Consider the following 20,489-nt stretch of genomic DNA (forward strand, 5'->3'; position numbering starts at 1 on the left):
ATTGGCGGTGTGCGCAGTGGCGTAACGCAGAATCGTGGGGCCTCCCCGCGGGAGCTTCATGTGCATGCACAACCGGCGCGCATGCGCGCATTTTTTTTTGGGGTCTAATTCGGTCTAATTCGGGTCTAATTTGGGTCTAATTCGGTTCTATTTGACCAATATAAATCAATGTTTTCTTTTTTTTTGCTGTAAAAATATTTGTATCAGCGCAGGTGGGGCCCCCCTTGCTGGTGGCCCCCCCGCACCGCATCACTTGCTACCCCTCCGTTACGCCACTGGGTGTGCGAGAGACAATGTACACTGGCAGGTATAAGGCTAAGCTTAAAAGCTGTGCTGATAGGCATGAGGGCGGAGTTGTCATCGCTTGGTTGAAGACGAGGGTCAGTGTTGTCAAAGCGTATTGATTGATGGGCGAGAGATTGGTACGAGGGGTGGAGTTTACCTCTGGCTGGGTTGGAGACCGGTGTGATTGCAAACATTATTGTGTACGGGGCAAAGGACAATCCTAATACTGTTCACACATCTTGATGCCGGGTGTAACTACAGTCATCTCAAACACGAATTTGAAATGAGTTAGTGCCATGTGAAAAAGTGCATAAACATTTCCCCAACATATTTAATCTCTATTTAATCTATCTACAGGGAAAATAAAGCCAGCACTTTATTTTTCCTTTTGTGCTGTGAGTTGTATGAGATACACGTTTATCACTGAGATTCCACCCCAGTGACATTCCCCTCGTCGATTTTCCCATCGTCCTCCTCCGCCCTCTCCCATACCTCACCCCACCGCCCCACCTGCCTATACCCACCCCCGTCCACCTGGAGTCACCAAAGGTCAATCTCCTTAATCTCAACTGACACAATCATTATTGGATTCTCCTGCACACTTCTCATGAATATGGATACACACAAACACACACACATGTGAGGTTGTGTATGAGCTCATGTGTGTGAGCGCATGTGCATGAGTAAGCCCATGTTTGCACGCTCGCGCAGACACGCACGCACGCACGCACGCACGCACGCACACACACACACTGTTCCTGTTTGTTGCTGTTTGTTGACACCCCCTGCATATAGATGCATCTTGCTGCTATTACCCCCGTGACTTGCTGGCCATCAAAGCGGGGAAATGTATCCTCACTTCGGCTGCATGCCAAAATGTTTCACCAAGAGAAATCGCATTCTCAGTCAGATGTACGGACATGATAGCTTTAATTTCACACATGTGTGGCTTCTACGGATCTGAGACCATCGGCATACACCACCGGGGATAGGTTTCTCTCTTTTTAATGTGAACAGAGCAATGCTTGTGTTCATATTCTCTAATGAGTTTCCATGACCACAAGGTCTGCCGTTTGGGAAAACATCTCAGTAAAAGAAACCCCCCATACACTTCTTTCGTTTATGTGTTGTTGTTGTTGTTTTTGGTGGGGGGGTGGGGGGGGGCAACCAAGACTCTTAAGACTGAAAACATGTTTTCCAGTGTGCAGTGGTGGAAAGTAACCAAGTACATTTACTGAAGTTGTGTACTTAAATGCAATTTTGAGGTACATTTTTTTTATGTTTTATACTTCTACTCCACTACATCTCAGAAGCAAATATTGCACTTTTTTACTCAACCTCAATTATTTGACAACTTTAGGTACAAGCTACTTTGTAGATTTTGATTATTATTTCAAGACAATTTAGTATTTTAACCAATGAAGTCCTTTTTTGTACTTTTTCTATTCGAAAACAGCCGATCTACAAGCTCCTAATAAGTCAGTGTGACGTGTCGTGAGCTTGTAGATTCTGAAAGATTTAAGTACTTTTACTTTGGTACTGTGAGTATATTTTAATACTACTCTTTTACTTAACATTTTGTATGCGGGACTTTTACATGTAACAGAGTATTTCTACATAGCAGTATTACTACTTTTACTCAAGTAAACAATCAGAGTGCTTTTTCCACCAATGCCAGTGTGACTCAGCCACCCGCTAATGCGGGTGCTCTGTGCTTACAGTACATGCTCACTGTTTGTATATCATTATGAATGATGTTACACTTCCTGAGCTGAATTACAGCACTGTACGTCAGTGCTGCTACAGGCTAACATGCTATTAAAGTAAATTTTACATGCAAGCGCCTCAGGATGCATCCTGATGACCATCAAAGTTTGATGACTTCCCCCTCAGGAGCACTTTGTTAAGAAAAGCTGCTGGAATAAAACTTTAATTCATACTGGAGGGAAACATTGATTGTCTCTACACAACGCTGAACGCTGTCAAAGATGGGACGATGCTACTTCGTAGATAGCCCCCCCCTTCTCTCCCACTGCATTTATCTCAGTCTATTTCTTGCCCCTTGTCTCTCTCTTCATTCAAATATGAGTCATGCTTGTGATCCCTAATGAGTTGGGCCTGGAAGACTTCTATTCTCGCTGCAAATTATTGCGGGGCTAAAATTAAACCCCTGCCTCGTCAGCCCCATTTTAAAGGGACTCGTATGATGAATAATTGAGCGCTCCACTCAAGCTATGACATCTGTTATTTATGATGCAAAATGATGGTCTTAATAGGATTCCACATTCGCTGGTCACATGCATATGCGGGCCAGTGACCTCTCAACACCTATACCAGCATGATGGTGTCAGCCTCACTCGCCCATCTGCATGCTGACATGATGTACACCTCGAGAGAAAGAGAGACAAAAAAGACTGACATAGAGAGATACGGCACACAGAAACATCTGGAGTGTGAAAAATGCACATTAATTAATTTAAATCTGAGGCCGTTATTTTGGTCGAGAATCGCAGTCAGCGGCGTGTCGGGTTGAGCGTGGTGACAGATGTTTGGTATTTTCTGGACTGAAGAAGGATGGAGTACCTGTAGCTAAGTGGAGACTACAACTTGGTGTCTGCAGACGCATACACATTCAAGAACATGAGCGACTTGGACAGGATTCCCAACCTGTGGGCGGTGAGGATATTGCAAAATAATTGCCAAAAAACAAGATTTTAAAGATAAAATAACTAATAATTAAAAGGACCTCAGATGCTAATACATTCATTCAGTAAAGCTGAAAAAAGGTATTTTTATTCTTTTCACCTAAATGTCAAGTCCTTTATTGTCACATAATATCAGATACTTGTAGCAACGGATCTCCTCACTCAACCTCTCCTCATACAGAGCGTCCATGTTTCTGTTCTAGTGCATGTTCAGTCAGTGTAAACGCATAAACTATGTGCGATAGTACATAGTTTATTAGTCACAAAATCTTCTGACGTGAGCTGGTGACTCAATTTACGTCATAGGATGCTATAGCGGACCCTTGCAGCTATATGCGGACGCAGGAAGGAAGTATAATAAGGCTTTTAGACGGACCTCTGCTGTGTGTCCATGGGGATGCAAAGTGGACCTGAGGTCTGAGGTCTCATTATGCTGTGTGTACGTGTATGCCGCTATGTACGTGGAAATGTTCTTGAGTTGCCTATACTTTAAGATTAAATCGTATCTCACTGATGTTCCATGAATGAGGTTGAATGTGCGGGCATTTCTGCTCCATTCCCCACTTAATCTGTAGTGAGACTTTCTGTCTTCATATCCTTAATAATTGTATCCAACATCCTGTATGTATGCTTGGTCAGGAGGACCGCCGTGGGGTAACTGGGTAGGTAGGGTACCTCTTTGTTCGACATTCAAGGTAGTCTATGTTACGTGACTGATGATGGAATGCGAAAGAGAAAGAGAGTCAGAGACTGGTGATGGAATGGGGAAGAGAAAGAGACCAGGGCAATGTTGCCATTAATAACATTTAAAACATGTTGAAAATGCGTTAAAGCATTGAATACGAGGCCAGAGTGCAAGAGCGAGGCACAAGCCGAGTGAGATGCCCGCTTCTGCCAACTCAGCACCGTCTGATTTGCAGGCCGATAAGGTTGGTTAACATCCGTCCTTGTCAATGGTACGCAAAAGGTGATGTACTTGCTCCTGTAGCAAAAAACTATTTGGTTGAATACATGTATTTAACCATTATCACATGGGTGGTTACAAGACAAGAACACTTACAAAAAACTTTCAAATGTGTTTTCCAGTTAGAGGGATTCAAAGTGAGACAACTTATAGACGAATCCACAGCCGCGCTGCCTGTAGCTGCCTGTAGCTGCCTGTAGGCGGCCATTGCTGCGGTGTCGCGGTACGGAGCGTTGACACCGCAGCTATGGCTGCCTACAGGCAGCGCGTCTGTGGATTCGTCTATATGAGGCAGGTTTATGTGATTGTGTGACTATCATGGGTACGTGTCCGTCAAGTAAAGGGGAAGTACGAATCGTGATCCTCTTTACCCTAAAATGGCAGTGCACTGCTGATGTGTATGACACACCCCTATTGCACCTGTCCTCCCACATGGGCACACTCAGTCTGTCCCTAAAATACCAAACACATGCAGGCATAGAAAGAAAATGCCACATCGCCCACGTAAATTGTCAATTCACCCGTTCACTGCATGCCTCACACCAATCCAGACTCCTGCTCCAAAATGGGGCCCTGTGAGTGTAAAAACTGACCCATAAGGGTGTTAAATTAGCACCCACTTAAGGATACACTGTTACACTGCCAGAGTTAAAGGTGGGGTAAGTGATTTTTTGGTTAAAACAAACGCGGTTTTGATTAAAGGTTAAAGCACTATATTCTGATAGTAATCATTGCTATAGAGTGTCTGTTTAGTAACAGGGGTCTCCCAATCAATCAGGAAAGAGTACTCATTTATCAGCTGCATTTTTATTGTGTTCCAGTTCCAATTTTGTCTGCTCATTTCTTTGTGTCATCACTTCCAATTTCACTTGTTTAGTCTGTATCCTGACTGAGTTCTCTATCCTGATTTGATAAAATTGGTATCCCGCCCTGAAAATGCCTTTTCTGTTTAATAAAGAGCTGGAGAGACAGGGAGACCCCTGTATCGTAATATAGAGAAACACTTAAGCAACACTTATTTTAACCAAAGAAAATCACACCCTACCTTTAAATGAATACGGATTTTACTGTGAAAAAGAGAATGTGCGTAGAATAAGAGTGACGGAAAACCCCTGCGATCCTTTTCTTTCTTTACTTGTGTTCTCAAAAGGGGCTGACCACAGCAGTGCGTATTTAAAGAACTTCATATGAATATTTCAGAGGGATGACTCCTATTTTCCACTCCGGCGGCCGTGTAGAGACGGAGGCGGAAAATGAAAGAGTGGTTTAATCTCCTCTCCTCCACACCTCTCCATACAGTGATACTGGAGGGAAAATACCGTAGCTATCTGACACTGCCTTTGGCCAGTCAGCACAGTTGGGAGCGACTATCAGCAGAATGCAAGGAAGATGTGAGCTGCACACAGAGCTTTCAGGTAAAGCCTGAGTTATACTTCGTTGTGCGCTGGAGTTTCACAACTCATCGCGATGCCACGCACTGCGAGTTTGAAGATGGGCTTTTACCCGTGTGCGAAATTAAGCATAACTATATTCCACCACAGTCTGAGACAGGAAAGCCAGCCTCCTTACCAGCAAATTGCTGTTTATATACACCCAGGATGGGATTGTGTAGTAGCAAAATAAAATGCCATTGTACTTGTTCTGTGTAAAAGAAAAAGTGACTATTTTACGAAACACACACACACACACACACACACACACACACACACACACACACACACACACACACACACACACACACACACACACACACACACACACACACACACACACACACACACACACACACACACACACTTATAACCGTGGTGATCATACTTAAGGCATGTGTGGAACTTGTAAAATTAACTTCAAAGCAGTCTCACGTGTATTAGATTCTTTTCTTACTGTATTTCATTATTTCTTTATTAAAGGCATTGTATTTTGTCAAAATACACTGATGCTGCAAGAATTAACATGCATATATGCGCGCGCGCGCACACACACACACACACACACACACACACACACACACACACACACACACACACACACACACACACACACACACACACACACATATATATATATCTTTATTTCAGACAGAAGTCCATAGCACATAAAGGTAGCATACATTAACATAAGAGACATACAACATGGGAAACATTTTTTAAATATATAAGTATACTAATAATAATAATTGAAGTACTATAGTGCAATCCTACCTAATCAGCAGCAGGCTGCTGAGCCAGTGCTTGCGCAGCCGGGACGTGACCCGGTAACAGCTCTTTATAGTGTTTGTTAGCGCCACTATAATGCTGTTGTTTGACACTTCCAGGCGCTGCATGTGGGCACACCAACAGAAGTGAACAACTGGCTGGCACTATGCCACCTAGGAACACAACGAAGATGTATGTGCATATTGAAAAAGGCTTGAGTTTTCAACTGGTACCAAACATTGCTGATTATATTATTTTAGGTATATTTAGTCCTAATAATGTTATTATTTTCTTGATTTCCTTCTTTTCCTTCTTTTTTCTTTAGTTTTTACTTAATACTATCCCATTTTATGGTTGTATTGTCCTCCGTTTTTTTATTGGCTGAGAGGGAAATGGCCTGGGCAGGGGGGGCTATAGGAAATGTTTTGCAAAATGTAATTGGAGTGTGCGTGCGTGCGTGCATGCGTGCGTGCGTGCGTGCATGTGCGTGTGTGGGGGGGTGTTCTGTGTTTTCTCAAACAGCAGCCCATCATTCAAACCACAGGCTGTTTCATTATCTTTAATTAAACTAGTTGACACACACACACACACACACACAAACACACACACACACACACACACACACACACACACACACACACACACACACACAGCCATGGAAGGCAGGGTTCTGGACAAATGCTAAAATAATTGGACCAAAATTGCCATATTCAAGTACTATTAGATTTGAAGAACATTTATATTAATATATCTTTTGGGGTAATTGTGTGGAATTTGGTATCACTGAAATGTTTACCTGTCACAACAAATTACTAAAAGAAGGAAGATCTTAAAATGCTATTAAATCCCACTCCAAATGAAGCTGGATTTGGAGTGACAGTGTTTCTGTAGGCATTGTAATAGTGAAGTAATGACTGGGGCTTTTTTCAGGTTTTTCACTGAATCTCTTCAACTGACTGACAAGCTACGGTGACAGTGTTTTTATGAATAGACCATTTTTAATATCTGTCTCAATGCTGGAGAGTCTGCATCGCTTACTAATATATTATTATTGATTATTATTAACGTCTCTCTTTTTTCCACTCAATCATTCCTTTCTTCATTATACTCATCTGCTTCTCATTCTCCAAAACTAGGGAGGGAAGGAAGGCAAATTTCCTTCATTTACTACATGTCAGTCACAATATTATCCATTTAAATACCCGATACTGCTCTAGCCTGATTGCGGCACTGTGCATTTAATGGAATTGCACGTGGGGAGTTCATTTTCCACTCTATTAAATGCAGCCATAAGATAAGGTTCAAATTGTAATAGCAATGACTGCGGTAAATGAATAGAGAGTAGACAAGTAGAGCAAATTATGAGCTTAATAGGAAACTGCCGCATTAAAAATACCCATGGTATATCTGCTGATTCTATTCAAGTTCTCGATACTATTTCACCTCCATCTCTATATAATATGCTGGCATTCTGAACATAGCTGTGTTTGGGATTGCTTATGGTTAGTGTGTGTGCCGCAGGGTGAAACAGAGGTCTTTTACAGACAGCCCCATGATGACCTTGACTTCTACTGTTATTGCTGAGATATCCCTGTCACAGCACCGCCTGTTTGCAAACCCATCTACCAGTTTCATCATTTACTCATCAGGCAGCACTACAGCACATGGCTACGGCCTGGTTTACTTAACCATGCCTAATTCAAAAAGTTGTAAATTCTCCCCCAGCCTCTCCACTCTGCTGTCAGTAATAGTGGTTTACGCTTACCAGATGGTTTGAATTAGGGAGGAAAAACCACAATAAAACACTTTTGGCTGATGGCCCCCTGTGGAGTTTGTGTGCGTGCGTGCGTGCGTCTGTCTGTCACTTTCAAATGTTTGGGGTAATTTCAACGTCTAGTCGTCTACTCAGGCTTTTGTGAGCACCCCAGACAGCTTTTAAGTTACTTGATTCAATATTTAGACATTTACCGGAGCTTCCTTTACAAACCCATGGTAACTTTAAACTCCATTTTACATTTATTTTTTTATAATTTGTTGGGAAAATGAAAAGAATAAAATGAAATAAAACTAGAAAAAGTGCTCCTCGAAGCACAGGTCTCCGCCAGGTCAGGTAGGTTATTGTGGCCTCCTGGTGGCGCTATAATAAGGCAATGTGAAAAGGGTGCCATTTCTTCTTAGGCCTTGCATGGCAATCGGACACTGCATTCATGATTTCAGGCATTTTGTTCCACAAATGTGTTTAGCTAAATTAGACCTGCTGGTGGCGCTATAACAGGCCAATGTGAAAGGGTGGCATTTTTTCCTCGGCCTAGTGGGAATGTGTGTGCAAAATTTCACAGAAATCGCACGTTGCGTTCATGATTTGAGGCATTTTGTTCAAACGGACCTATCTAGCAAACTTTGAAAGCCGATGTTGGCCAATTAGGATGGAATATTAAATATTGGACACTTCCATCTGAATCACATGACTATAGAGATACTGTGTACCGATTTGCGTGATTCTTGGACAGAATGTGAAGGAGTAATAGCAAAAAAAACGTTTTCCAAAAGTCAGCCTCCTGGTGGCGCTCTAAAAGGCAGATGTGAAAAATGCATGGCAAAGGTTTTTCCTTTAACTCTAGGGAGAATGCTTGCAAAGTTTCACGCAGATTCGTGCAGTTATAGTTAAAAATGCAAATCGGCCTGTTATAGCGCCACCATGAGGCTGATTTGAAGCCAACCTTAGCCAATGAGGATGGAATATGGGAAATCGGACAGATCCGGGTTCATCACATGACTATAGAGATACTGTGTACCGATTTGCATGACGTTTGGTTAAAAGCTGTAGGAGTAATGGGAAAAAATTGGTTCTGCACAAATCGGCCTCCTGGTGGCGCTATAACAGGCCCATGTGAAAAACGTGGGGCAGAGGTTCTGAATTCGCATCCAGGGAGTGGGTGTGCACAGTTTTGCAGCGACTGGGCCAACGGTGCCGGAGATTATCTGCTAACGGACGGACAGGACGGACGGACGGACACACGGACGGACAGGGGGTAAAACATACTCTCTCGCCATGCCTTTCGGCCTGGCGGAGACAAAAATTAAATGAAACAAGAAACGTGACACAGTCATATTATACCAGCATGCGGCAACCTAAAAGTAGTACTTTACAGCCTTCCTATAAATGTACTGTAAATTATTTGTCTTGCAAATGTACTCAAGAGGGAAAGTAAATTATTTGTCTTGGAAATGTACTCAAGAGGGAAAGTAAATTATGTCTTGGAAATGTACTCAGGAAAGAGTCATAAGTATCAAAGTATCAAAAAAATACTCAAGTAAGGTACACATCCTCAGAATCTGTACTTAAAGACGGGTTTTTTTTCAAAAAAGTGTACAGAAATTGTTAAAATTATGTTTTTATGTGGACACGCCTACAGTTCATTAAGTATACCTGGTTCTCACCTTAGCACCTCCTCCACCACCTTAGCACCACCCACCTGTCCTAGTCCCTCCTCCTCCTCATGCCCACACCTGTTGTGTTATGATAATGAGGGGGAGGGTATATTTTGACTATGTCACTAAAGGGATGTTTTTCTATTGGCATGTTTGACCCTCAAGGTTTCAGCCTCCAGGTAGAAACTCAAAATAGTCATATTAAAACACCATAGAAACAACACCAGGGGGCTTAATGAAGTTCTGGTGGTCAAATCAAGGGGCAAGGCTTGGATATTTACGATGAGGCCAACACGGAAGCTTATGAATGGCCAGAGTGAGGCACTGTTTTACCCTGCGCCGACCTGCAGTGTCAGAAAGAATTTATTTTAACGCAAGTGAATGGGTTTTTGACAAACTTTAGACTAGATTTTCTTACCGTAATAAACATTGTCATAAATTCTATATGCTTCCAGTCGCTAGTTTAAAGTCTCCTTTCAATCATCATGATATGCGTTTTGCTAAATTATGGTCCCATTTATTCTAAAATTGACGATAAAGTAGGCTATGCTCCAGGAGGGGCGGGATGATTTGATTGACAACCTACACAACCAATAGCATTCATTTCCCGCCCTACTCTTGATTGACAAGCTACCCAACCAATAGCATTTTTGGGGGTTGTTTTCCGGTTCGCTGGTCACGTGTCTGGTCTCAACCAATAGCGTTTGAGTTCCGGCGTGGCCAACTGTATATATTAACGATGGAGGAATGCACGTTTCTGAACTATCGGCTTCATTTTCGTTCTGTAGAAAGCAGGGGAGTGTCTTTGTCCATTCTTTTTTACAGTCTATGGGTCAAATCTACAAATGCACTACTTGCGCATTTATAATGCTACTGTGCCTGCTCACGACCCAATATTGGTACTTCTGGCAGACTCATAAGCATAGACCCAACGGACCCAATTTTATACTTTTGTCAGACTTCCAGGTGCTTCAAAACGCCACTGAGCAACTTGAAATGGCTGGGGGCAGTGCAGTCCGCCCTCTAGATATATTATAACTCTATAGCTGAGGTCCATTCCCCCAAACTCGGTCACTCGCTCACTCTCCTCGCGTCTAAGCCCAGCCCCTGCTAGGAGGAGAGGATTAAATGCGAGGACGGAGTGGTCAACCTGTTGGCCTCACAGGATCGGAAAGCACTCTAGCGCCATTTTAAAGTGACGGCAAATTCCACGATCACTAATGACGTTTCATTCAGCTGGACCAGAGCCGTGGATGAAAATATACATGCATAGAATAATATGCAGGTATAGAATAATACAGAAGAATAGACAATTCATCAATGTGGATGGCCACATCGTTATCTTTATAGTTAACATTGTTGTGCAAAGCCATTTATTCCTGAAATAGTGAATGAAGCACTTCCTGACCCGTCCCTCTTTTTTCTCGTACAGTCCCCAGGACCCACCCCCCGCAGTGGCCGAGATTTGGGGTATTGGAATTCAGCTTATGGGCCGAACACAGTATTGTGGGTTGGCTTTAGATCCCATATTTTGAGAGGACATTGAGCCCTCATTGGCTAAAGGACCAGTCAATGAGGAAAAAGTCACGAAAACGTACAACTAGCTGGCGTGTACTGTATCTGTAGACCAGCATTAGCATGCTGGTAAAAAGTTATTGAAAAACACGCCCCTCACATAATAGAAGGACAATATCAGTCACCAGAACCAAGGACGGGTGTTCTTTAACATGGTTAAAATGGAGTTTGAAGTTATAATGGGTTTGTATAGGAAGGAGGCGTGTCTGATAAAATGATTATCAAAAATCTAAATACTGAATCAAGCAACTTAAAAACTGTCTGGGGTGCTCACCAAAGCCTGAGTAAACGTTAAAATGTCCATAAACATGTTTAACCACTAAACCATTTAACCACAACAAATATATATATATTTTTTTTTTTAAATAGCCGAATGTCTCTGAATGTTCACCTATAACATGCCCAGAATTGGGAAGCTGGGGTTCATATTGTTAAAGGAGGTGTAAGCGATATTTGTATATACTCTTTTTTTCCCTGTAAGGGTCTCCCCACCTCTCCAGCTCTAGTAAACATGAAATTAATGTTCAGGGCGGGGTACCAAAATGTATCAGGAGAGAGAACTTATAAACATGTGCTGAAACAAACAGAAAAAATGTGCAAACTCAATTGGAAATGAAACACTGTAAAATGTAATAAGTAAGATAATCTTTGTGGGGTTCTCTCTCCTGATTGGATGAAATTGGTATGATGACCTGAACATTTATTTTCTGTTTACTAATAAGCTGGAGAGTTTGGGGACAGCCCTATTAATGAACAAACACTCTAATGATTACAATCGGAATATAAAGTTTTTATTTTTTGCAAACAAACACCTCCCTTAAGCCTAATATGTATACTTGTTTGTATTATCATGTCACTCACCGAAAATAAATGATTTCAGTTTTAAAAACTTTTCACCCTCCCCTCATCTCACATTAACACACATGCAACACATACTGCAATAGTTCACCTCTCTCACATGGGAGGTAACCGGTTTACTATTAACTGTGTTTTAAGTATTAAGATGAATTAACTGTAGAGGCTCAGTATAACCGAGTGTAATTTATACCAGCTTTCGGCAAGCAAAACAATAAAAACTGCAGCATTAAATAATACATGCAACTCCTTTGAACACTGTTTCAGATATATAGCTAATTTTCATTGTTATTAAAATCTGTAGTTCATTTATTAGTCTTTTTAGTGTTGTTTAAAGCCACGCCCCTTTCCCCTAAAGCCACGCCCCTTTTACCTGCCGGGGTGTATTTGAAGGAAACGCCCACATTCCTTAGGGTCTTTCTTGACCTGCTCGCTAACGGCAGCTGGTAAAAGCTTGTCTTCTCGGGTCCAGAAGGTACAGTTGAGGAGTCTTGCAGACAGAGCTCCTGCAACCTACATTGATTGGTTTAAAGATGTAGCATTTATTTACTTCCAAAGAGATATATTTGTTTACTTTTTACGTATTATTTGGCTACTGCGTTATTTGACCACTGTATTATTTGAGGTTTGAATATCAGCAACTGTTAAAAAAAAAGGCAACAAAGAAATTATGCATTTTTCCCCCTGCGTCCTTTTATGTGGAACACTTGCAAACAAGCCAGTCTTGTCGCGTTTTCCAGCAGGGCTGTTTTAAATGCTGCACCCTCAAAGCTGCTCGTCACTATCAATGGTTCAGCTGTTCTTAACCTGAAATGAATATTTCATATGTAGAGACTTAAGTCAACTCAAGCTGGGCACTCCCCAAAGCAAACCATCCTCACACAGAATTATTTAGAATATGGAATATTTAGTATATGAAGAGAAAAGAGAGAGACCGACAGACCCCACTATGTTGAGTCACATCACAGTTTCACTGTATTCAGTTGCAAGAGCCAAATGAATATTTAGCTTTTGGCCTTTTAGCTGTGCATCCTCCATGGTCACATCCAACAACATTCTTTTGTGTGGTATACTCTTGAATCAGATAATTTCCTCAAATTCCAAACCCATCGACCTGGACGAAAGTGAAATTCTGCTACATCAGGAGCAGCAGCAGCCTGATGTACTTGTAGCAGAACAAATAAAATGTGCATCTGAGTTAAAGTCTTGCATTTCTTTTTGAGTGGTGCCAACCACTCCTATATCTGACTTTGTCTGTGTGTCCGGGTGTATGTCCAATAAACAAACATTGATGACAACATCAATACGGGGCTCATCAAAGGCACCACTCTCTTCACACAGGGTGTGATTTTTTTTCTACTTTTGTTTCGGTTCAGTGATATGCTATTTCCATTGTTTCGGTGTTTTCTTATACTCAGTATTAACTGTATGAGCACCCAAAGGTCTTTCCTTGTGATGGTCAGTGTTACTTGTAATGACAAGTGCTGCGTGGAAGGGATATCATCTGATATCTTACAGGTTGCCAGAGTACAACACTATGCACCTTGCACACGCACACGCACACACACACAGAAACACCAGTACACCACACAGTTTGTACATCAAATCAATACTCCCATCTGATGATTAACAGCACTGAGAAAACATTTTTCTGCCTGCCTGGCTATTTCTGGCAAGGCAGGATATGTTACTTTCTAGTCGGCACAGACCTCATTGATTTTCTGGAGAACTCATTTCTGAATGCCAAATGCTGTTAGAATCACAAAACGTATGAGCATCACATGAAGGGATTTGCCTCACGAGAAATGAGTGCTGTCCAACAAGAGATTTTAGCGAGAATTTATTCCAGCTTTCAAGCTTCATCTGTTTTATTGTTTGCAGAGAGACACATTGTAATATATATTGAAGACTTTTTAGAATATTGGATACCTTTTTTTTGCAGTGACTTGGGGGAAGATCATAATGGTCTTATCTTTTTTTCTGACAGGAACTCCTGTCACGCTGAGCCTCAAGTCAGCGCCACAATATAATATTCATATGTTGTATAATATGATATTTAATATATAGCCTACTATACTAATTTAGTCTCATTTATTGTTGCCTGAAGTTATCCAACAAGAAAGTCAAGAAAATAGCATTTGACTAATGCAACGCACACTTTAGCTTGCACTGATTGGTCAGCTAATGTCGTAGAAGCCCTAGGGCTAATAACAGTTGTCAGCCTTTATGTCCTTTCATCACCACCCTAAACCCACAGTTAATAAAGTCTGGGTATGTGATATAAAAATATATCATTATATTCAATATTCATACATCATATTCAATACAATATGTAATAATATCTGATCGTAAATTATCATCTTATATTGATGTCAACACACAAAAAGTAGAACGTATATGATGTGAAGTATTACTGAATGCCATTGTGTGATGTTGCCAAGACAATGGCATCATGCTCTTTAAGTTACCACAGAGAATTCTCTTAAACTCTTGCAATATAATTGCCGTAGCTCAAACTATAAATTAAAAACACAATTCATCTAATAATAATCCTTATTTTACTGAAGAGAAGTTTTTCAATTTCAGTGAAAGATAACTCCAATAAAAAGCAATAAGACCTGGTGCATTGTCATTAAAAGTGTTTGGCTATATTTCATCTCCAAAGACAAAGTACAAACGGGAGAGACTTTTATTAACACATTAGCATTCTAATTACCAGAGAAGAATCATATCACATTAAGAGAGGGGACTTACACCTCGCCAGGTCTTTTTGTTGTGGGGGTACATGTTTAGAATAGGTTAGGTATAATTTTCAAAGGCCCATTTCTCATTTACAAAAAATGTGGGGAATGTTATTGTCAACATAAGGGGGAAACAACTGCATTTAAAAAGCAAGGCCTGGCTTTGCTATTTGGAAACAATCTCTCATTATCAGTCATAATCAATCTCCAGTAACAATGAAAAGTGATCTTTCTCCAACTTCAAAAGGCTTCTCTCAGAAGCTCAATTGATTTTTATTTAGTTGCCAGTATTTGAGGTTGAAGTACAGCTGAACACAAAGCCCTCTCTTTTCCCTGTTTAGCTCGGTCTCTGAAACACATCTCTGGCAGTTTTGTTCAATTTGACCTATGATAACCTCACACCGCTACAGGCTGTTCCTGGCTCTGCCGTGTGGATTAGAAAAATCTTTAAAATGTGATGTTCTCTGAGAGGTGCTTATGAGAAGGAAAGGAAGGGTGAGAAGAGAGAGAGGAGTTAGATGACCGCTTGCAGCGACGGTCATCAAGGTGATGTGATGGTTTATAAGATGAGGTGAAGACATGGCCTTTGGTCACGTAGCGAAGCAGAGCAGAGTGTGTGGGGCTAGTGTGTGGGGCGTGTGTGTGTGCGTGTGCGTGTGCGTGTGCCCTATGCACGTGTGCATGTGCACACGTGCATGTGCACTTGTGTATGTGAAAGATAGAGGGAGAGAGACAGAGAGCGAGTGCGAGAGAGAGAGCGATAGAGAGAGAGGCAGAGAGAATGTTTGTGAGTGTGGATGTGTCTGTGTCTGTGAGAGAGAGAGAGAGAGAGAGAGAGAGAGAGAGAGAGAGAGAGAGAGAGAGAGACATTTTTGTGAGTGTGCATGTGTCTGTGCGGGTGCACGCGCGTTGGAGACAGAAAGACAAAGAGGTGGAGTTTAATGGTGTGTCCCGGGGCGAGGCTCCGTTGTTCTCCCTCATCAAGCACGCCGACAGTGCTTTAGCCACCTAATGGCTACCCCACGCCCTGAGCCACTGCTGCACGCTTTGCAGTTTCCTCTCACTCATTGCTCTTTCTTATAGGCCAGGTGCTACTAAATTTCATCTGGAGGATGGGGACCGGGGGGTGCTGCATTAAGAAAAAGGCAGGCGGTTGAGTACCGTTCTGAGGAAGAACAGAGGGATGCTAGGATAAAAAAAGAACAGGCAATAAAAAAGAAAGAAAGAAAGAAAGAAGAGGGAAACTGAGCTAGAGAGAGAGAGACAGAGCAACTATAGGGAGGGCAGAGGTGGTTTATGAGGTGATGAGGTGGAAGGCATCAAATAACGGGTACAATCTAATCAGAGAGGCTGTGTGTGTGTGTGTGTGTGTGTGTGTGTGTGTGTGTGTGTGTGTGTGTGTGTGTGTGTGTGTGTGTGTGTGTGTGTGTGTGTGTGTGTGTGTGTGTAGCTCTAGCCTTAAGATTGTGAGATTGATGAATACGTCATAGAACTGTCACCGTCAACCGTAAAGTATATGCCCTCTTTTCCCCTCTTTTCTTCTCAGCTGAAGTGATAACAAAGTCAATGAAGAGACCAAACAAAAGAAGCAAAATCATCTTTTCAAAATGGGTCTTAGCTCCACATTATGTTTCAAATGGCCACTTACTTTCTTTTGGAAGTCCATCACAGGTACATTCTCTCATTCTGAGTCAAAAGATCACAATTCCATGTCCTCTGCTGTCATTCAGCTAACTTGGAACTAATACGCCATTGTAGGAGTTTTCAAAAGTACATTACATGGTGCATAATGCATTTATTTGGTAAGAAAATATGTTCAAATATGATACCTTCAATTACATATACAACTGTGAATTTTACTGTAGTGCCAGCATGAGTAGGCTATAACTGCCTCATTTGGCAGTCAGCCCCGCACACCTTATAGCATACTCATAACCAGCAGGGGGCAACAAAGACCAAGAAAAATGTCCAGCAGCATTTACAGGTCTTATTACTATCTTTCATTTCCAATTTCCTGAAGCAAATTCAGTTAACATCATCAACAACAACAACAACAACACCACAAATGATAACATCTCAACGTCCATAGGAGTTGTAGTTGTCTCTTGACACGGTTTTATCCTCTCTCTTATCCACATGCCGCATGGTTTATTGACCCTCTAAAGACAACGGACTGAGTTAATCAGGAGTCTAATATATCAAGTAAAATAACCTGCTAGAAGGACAGAAACAGATAGAGAATGTGAGCTAATGATGAATGAATGGCAGGGCATAAAGCTGTGGTCTAACAGTGGTTCTCAAAGTGGGCCCGGGACCCCCAGGGGTCCTTCAAGGGGATCTAGGGGTACCCAGAAAAAAATATGAATATAGAATCAAAATCAGTTTAACAACTCCTATGTTGCACTTCACATATTCGAAAATAGCAGCTCTAAAAAATATTGAAAGATTATGAAACATTTTGAATAATTTAGATTTATTTTTTAACACAAATATTCTGGCACAACATCTTTTCAGGTGGGGGTCTGTAGCCAAATAGCCTACATATCAATTTGGTATCCGTGACATGAAATTGTATAGGAACCACTAGACTAACATGTTCCAGTGCAGTGAGTGATGTACAAGGATATTATGGTTGTCCATAACAGTGATGGTTCCTGTATGATATACAGTATGATGGGGGGTTCAGTAGCACCAGCCTACACAGTCAAATATCAGCCATGTCCTCCAGATGGTTTATGACATGTGATTCTGGTATGCTGCGTTTTATGTGTGTTTATGTGTGTGTGTGTGCATGTGTGCATCATGCGTGCGTGCGTGCGTACGTGTGCGTTTCTCTACACGGTCAAATATCAGTCCTGTCCTCTATATGATTTTTGCCGTGTGATTCTGGAATTCTGTATTATGTATACACAGAATATCTGTGTGTGTGTGTGTGTGTGTGTGTGTGTGTGTGTGTGTGTGTGTGTGTGTGTGTGTGTGTGTGTGTGTGTGTGTGTGTGTGTGTGTGTGTGTGTGTGTGTGTGTGTGTGTTTATATATTACATACAAACACACACACACACACACACACACACACACACACACACACACACACACACACACACACACACACACACACACACACACACACACACACACACGTGTGAGTGTGTGTGTGTGGATAAGAGAGAGGATAAAACCCTGTCAAGAGACAACTACAACTCCTATGGACGTTGAGATGTTATCATTTGTGGTGTTGTTGTTGTTGTTGTTGATGATGTTAACTGAATTTGCTTCAGGAAATTGGAAATGAAAGATAGTAATAAGACCTGTAAATGCTGCTGGACATTTTTCTTGGTCTTTGTTGCCCCCTGCTGGTTATGAGTATGCTATAAGGTGTGCGGGGCTGACTGCCAAATGAGGCAGTTATAGCCTACTCATGCTGGCACTACAGTAAAATTCACAGTTGTATATGTAATTGAAGGTATCATATTTGAACATATTTTCTTACCAAATAAATGCATTATGCACCATGTAATGTACTTTTGAAAACTCCTACAATGGCGTATTAGTTCCAAGTTAGCTGAATGACAGCAGAGGACATGGAATTGTGATCTTTTGACTCAGAATGAGAGAATGTACCTGTGATGGACTTCCAAAAGAAAGTAAGTGGCCATTTGAAACATAATGTGGAGCTAAGACCCATTTTGAAAAGATGATTTTGCTTCTTTTGTTTGGTCTCTTCATTGACTTTGTTATCACTTCAGCTGAGAAGAAAAGAGGGGAAAAGAGGGCATATACTTTACGGTTGACGGTGACAGTTCTATGACGTATTCATCAATCTCACAATCTTAAGGCTAGAGCTACACACACACACACACACACACACACACACACACACACACACACACACACACACACACACACACACACACACACACACACACACACACACACACACACACACACACACACACACACACACACACACACACACACACACACACAGAGTACCTATCAGTCAGTGGGTCTTCAGAGAGTAATCTTCCCACATGCCAGTCTCTTTAGAAGTGTCTTATCAGCTCTGATAGGTCTGATTAATGATCAGCCCGGAGCACAAAGACACATACAGACAGGACCATTTACAACAGCCCGGCTCTATTCAAAAACACTCTTCATTTACTACCTCTGTACCCTTTCTTACATCTAATCTCCATTTAAAAAAACACCTTTTCAAGACCACAGGTACCTTCCTTTAAAAGCTGTCTGGTTCACAGTGTAGTCCGATCGATTGGGTCTATTGTATAACTTAATAGATCATCTAAAACTGGTACAGGTTCCCTCTCTTGTTATGGACACATTCAAAAGATGTTTTCACTGCCCGAGGTCAGGCACGTAACATCATTTTCAACTCAAATAGCCCAATTCACTGGAAAGACATGTTCTACTTTAATACTGTCTGCTTTACTTTAAAGAAGCCATTATGTTTTAATTATGTGCTCCCCTTTTGTGCTCCCCTTGTCTGTTGTTCTTTTTTTATTATCATTATATTTTTCTTACTTTCAATTATCCTAATTGGACATTTGTGTCATTATATATTCTGAATGATCTGTGTGTGTGTAGGCTACATTCTGTTTAGCCAACAGGGGTGCAGGCAGAGCTGATGGGCCAGGCAGACCTGCCCAGCATCATCGGTGACACCGTATGTTTGAATCATTTCCCCTCTCACTGTAGGCCTCCACAGCCCTGTGGTTCACCCGTCTGCCCTTGCCAGACATTCACGCACGCACGCACGCACGCACACACACACACACACACACACACACACACACACACACACACACACACACACACACACACACACACACACACACACACACACACACACACACACACACACACACACACACACACACACGCTTGATTATCTATCTATCTATCTATATATATATCTCTCTCTACAGTATCTATCTATCCATCCATCCATCCATCCATCCATCCATTGTCACTCACACACACGTGTGCGCGCACACACACACACACACACACACACACACACACACACACACACACACACACACACACACACACACACACACACACACACACACACACACACACACACACACACACACACACACACACTTGCGAATCGCACTTTGGGAGACATTGCATTGAGTTGCATTCATTCCGTATCCCCTTAACCTAGCCATAACCAACCCTAATCCCTTTCCCTTACCTTAACCCAACAGATGCAGTCTGCAGTCCAAGAGAATGCACTCACGTCCAAAACAAATTTCTGGTTCAGGATCAAAAGAATGATACTGTACTGCTGAAAAGATAGGATATCTGCACCTATTTTAGATGTTCCCAAAGTGAATTTTATTATCTGTACCTTTCAAACAAAATGGTCTTCGTTGGATACATGATGTACCTGGCGAAGACCATTTAATACGAAATATTGTACAATTAATAAAATTAACTTTGGGAGCATCTAAACAGAGTGCAGATATCCTATCATTTCTCTAACACTTTCATCTTCCAGTGATAATAAGGACAGGGCCTTGCCCTTCATCTGCATCACATTCAGTTACAGATGGGTGATGCTGAAGTGATCCCCTACAGAACAGTGACCAATCACTAGAACCACAGCACACTCTAGTGGCCAATCTTTCATATTACAGTATCATAAACCTGCTACAACATATGCTATATGTATATATATATTTGATTATTTGACCTGTGTTATTTTTCTT

The sequence above is a fragment of the Gymnoscopelus microlampas genome, assembly GCF_963454915.1.
Source record: "Gymnoscopelus microlampas genome assembly, chromosome: 1".
NCBI lineage: Eukaryota > Metazoa > Chordata > Actinopteri > Myctophiformes > Myctophidae > Gymnoscopelus > Gymnoscopelus microlampas.